Genomic DNA, 4,362 nt, shown 5'->3' with positions numbered 1-4,362 from the left:
TTTAAAATACGGTTTTTTAAAAGAGATGTAAATTTAAAAGGGATGCATGCTCTCCTTATGTATTGTCTTCCTATATTCGTAGCCCTGGCAGAAACCTTTAGAAAACGCATCCTTACAACATTTTTTTGATATTGTATGTGGCATGAGTTGAGTTATTAAGGTTTGCTGTTGACGTGTAATATCTCTCGCGCTCACAATTGTTAATTAGCGCTGAATATTTTTTTATACCAGGGTTGGTTAAAAGAATTGTTTTATGATCTTATTTTTTTTATACATATACATATATTTGTAACACGATAACGACACACAAACGTATACTGATCATGTGTATGTTTGTGTGTCATTGGCTTAAAATAATGAATGGTGCTTTTCTACCATACCTCATTGTATTTTCTCCTTATATATATATATTATAATTATTTTCTTGCTCCTTTTGAAATGATCTGTGAATGAAATATTATTTGTATAAGTAATCTAAATAATTCTCCCGGCCGCATAATTTGATAAATAGAACTTACCTGACTTTTGCGTTTAATTCGACGTTAATTGTCTTCAGTCTTAAGCAATCGCTTTGGACTGTTTCTAATTCTTGAATTGCTCTATTAGCAATATTATATTGTTCTGTTACTTCTTTTCGTAGCGCCTTAATTTTGTTTTTATATTTCCTCTTTAAATTTTGCTATTGTTCGCGCACGTCGTTTGTATCTGCGGCTTTTATTTGTTGCAGTCAGTTTTCCAAACCTCTTTGATAAGTTACAAAGTGGCTGAAGTGAGGGGGGAGGGGGATCTGAGGCGACAGGAGGCACGTACCAAGCATCCCTTCCGTGATAGCGGCACTGTCTATAGCTTAAAAATTATTCCTTAGATTTGGTTCTCTTATAAAATCTGCATGTGCATTTCTATACTTATATCGCCTAATTAATTATGAAAAAATATGAAATACATTGGATGATGTGAGTAGTAAACTTAGTAAATTATATTTTGGTGAAACGCATTTATCGTTAAATACTTATTGTTAAATACCACGTTAGAATTTTTTCAGCTATTAATGCATTCACTATAATATATGTTTTGTTTAGTCCGTAGATGATCATAAAGATTCAGTCGATCGTAGAGGCTCCTTGATTTACTACTACTCGACATATTTTATCGATAACATTTGCACATTCCTTTAAGTAGAATTTTGTGGTAGTGGTAGGTTGGTAGGGTAACTTCATTTTATCTTTAAATTTTAATTCGATTTTTTTATTTGGTATTTTAACTGTATACTGTTCACGTTTTTTAGTTGATTTTTCAAATGTTAGGTATCCCTGTTGTAACAGAAAAAACTCCATTAAAAACTTTATAACTGAAAACGGTGAAAATAATTATAATAACAATATAATTGTTACAAAATAGTGCAGCAAAGTAGTACTTGTCGTCTAGCTATAGTGGCTCCTATACTACTTGTAATTACATGTATTCGATTATTTATAAAAATAGGCTACCCGACGAAGTTTTTTAAATTATCCGCAGTGACGTTGATGATGCCGTTCTTAGCCTCCTTATTTAATATTTTATATGCCACTCTCCTGTAGATATTTTTTATATGCTATTTTAAATTTCTTATTCCCGATTCCCGGCAATAATATTGTATTAGCGCTATAAGCGCTTTGTTTCCTATATTGATTTGTTCTTGGCGTATACCGCATTCGATTCTAGCCATCGGAACAAGATATTGTTTCGCGATGGCGATTTTTCTTCTGTAATGTAGCCTGGTACATAAATCATTTCCATGCGATCTCTCAACGGCTTTGAAATATTTTCTATTTTATTGGCTATACAAATAAACAACATCTTTGATAAATTTATCGGGATGTCTATATAATTATCTATGAAGTTGCTATTTTGGTTAGAATCAAATATTTCCAGTAATACGGAAGCTGGATCCTTTCCGTCTCCCCTAAAAAATGTTGTAATGATGCAAAGATATAAAAAATATAAAAAAATACCAAAAAGATGTTCTATTTTACAATCCCTTACATTAAGGGGCATACCCGTTTAAAACCTCGAAAAATGAGTAATAATAAATTCGTTTTATCTTGAAAATTAAATTAATTTAAAAAAAATGTGAATTACTTACTTGGAATCCTTATCTAATTTTTGATTTATTTTAGATAATACATCAATCTTGGTTTTCGCAATTTATTTGAATTTTTTCATTTATTTTATTCGATTTCTTCAATTTTTTCGTTTATTTCAGTTATTTTCTTTTTATAGTTTTCTTCTAATTCTTTTCTTGTTTTCTTAACTGATTTCTATATTTTTTCTTTATTTTTCGGATTCCCGCATTAAAATATTTTTCGACAATGTCTATATAATTATCTATGAAGTTGCTATTTTGGTTAGAATCAAATATTTCCAGTAATACGGAAGCTGGATCCTTTCCGTCTCCCCTAAAAAATGTTGTAATGATGCAAAGATATAAAAAATATAAAAAAATACCAAAAAGATGTTCTATTTTACAATCCCTTACATTAAGGGGCATACCCGTTTAAAACCTCGAAAAATGAGTAATAATAAATTCGTTTTATCTTGAAAATTAAATTAATTTAAAAAAAATGTGAATTACTTACTTGGAATCCTTATCTAATTTTTGATTTATTTTAGATAATACATCAATCTTGGTTTCCGCAATTTATTCGAATTTTTTCATTTATTTTATTCGATTTCTTTCAATTTTTTCGTTTATTTCAGTTATTTTCTTTTTATAGTTTTCTTCTAATTCTTTTCTTGTTTTCTTAACTGATTTCTATATTTTTTCTTTATTTTTCGGATTCCCGCATTAAAATATTTTTCGACATCTGCTTGTACATTTGAAATGTTGTTTGGGTCTGCAAATGTTGTTATATATTTTTAACAATATCTATAAACCATATCTGTAATAATATATAAAAGATTTTAAATTGATTATATTAATAATTTATAAATAATATAATGTGTCTTACTTAAGAGAACTACTCGACTGAACGCATCGTTATAACTGTTTTTTCTTCTTTTCTATTTTTTTTCTTCTTTCTGATAGATTGCCATCTCATGAAAGGACGCAGAACCAAGGTTTAGATACCTATATAATACCTCTTCGTTTCGAATGGAAAACAGTTCGACTGCACAGATTAGCCTAGGTTCGCCGAGGGCGAACTTACTTGTTAGGGCGGATCCGGCGAGCCGTAGGTGTGTATGGGAATTGCGGGTCGTGCTCATTAATTATATCCGACGTGATCTATCTGGATCACGGCTGGTTGCGCGGTCGTTGGAGAGTCACCACGTGCACTGCGATGTGGACGTCGTGCACGCTGCTTTGCTGGAGTCTCACAAGAGGCAAAATCGTGGCAAGCGTTCAATTGGCGTTTTTGTTTAGTTTATCTCTTTTTCGCTTCTATAACATTAGTCGTTCTGCAAGTTGAACACGTCCATACACACTGTCTCAACATATTTAATATAAAGCAATACATTCTTAATTCTGGTAAGATTCTCTTAAAATATACGCCAATCGGTGCATTTCATTATTAAGGATTTCATTATTAGGGATTTCATTGTTATGGCCGAAAAGGCCGTATATTTTTATTTATTTCATCAATTTCGTAATTGGTGAGATGTACTCTTTTGCAACATTTATTTTGATTACAAAACTCATTAGTGCATTTTTCCATCTCGTGACGCATCTTGTATGGATTTCTCAAACATACGCGAAGCATAAAATCACGGCAAATCATTTGTTATATCAAATGTAACGACAAGAATCGAAAAAGACAACACGAGCGATAGTAAACTACAGAATATAACGACAGTACCTATATTATAAAGCTATATTATAAAGATATGATTTATGCACACGTGACATTGGGTGCATTCAAGGGACACAATCGTTGAGTAGCGATCGAACGTGTTTAGTGAGGTCTAGTAATGAATGAAACGAATACAATGGAGACGCGCTAAAGAAATTTTTGAGTTATATTGATTTATACGATGAAAAAGTTGATTTTGTAAAGAAGTTGTCTCTCGAAATTTCAAGAATTGTAATGGCGTTGCTAGACTAGATTTCCTCAATCTGCTATTGGTTGTTCATAACTCAAATATGAAAACACGCCCGAGCGTGTATTCATTCTTTCTTGATTCATACTCATATTTACTGCATGTTGGGGGAGCAAACGGATTGACAACCGAGAGTCCCCCGAAGCCGTTCCTTTCTTGTCCCCACAACTCACCATGGAATCGGCACATGGGCCCTTGTGAGGCCCTTTGGGGAGCACTACGCTGTGACATCGCTTAGCCGTCGCCTACAGCCATTCGCTATTCAAAATAGGCGACGTTACCAGGAGT

Source organism: Formica exsecta, unplaced genomic scaffold (assembly GCF_003651465.1).
Source record: "Formica exsecta isolate Colony F162 unplaced genomic scaffold, ASM365146v1 scaffold15, whole genome shotgun sequence".
Lineage (NCBI taxonomy): Eukaryota > Metazoa > Arthropoda > Insecta > Hymenoptera > Formicidae > Formica > Formica exsecta.
The sequence above is the reverse complement of the archived record's forward strand: the minus strand, read 5'-3'. Positions refer to the sequence as shown.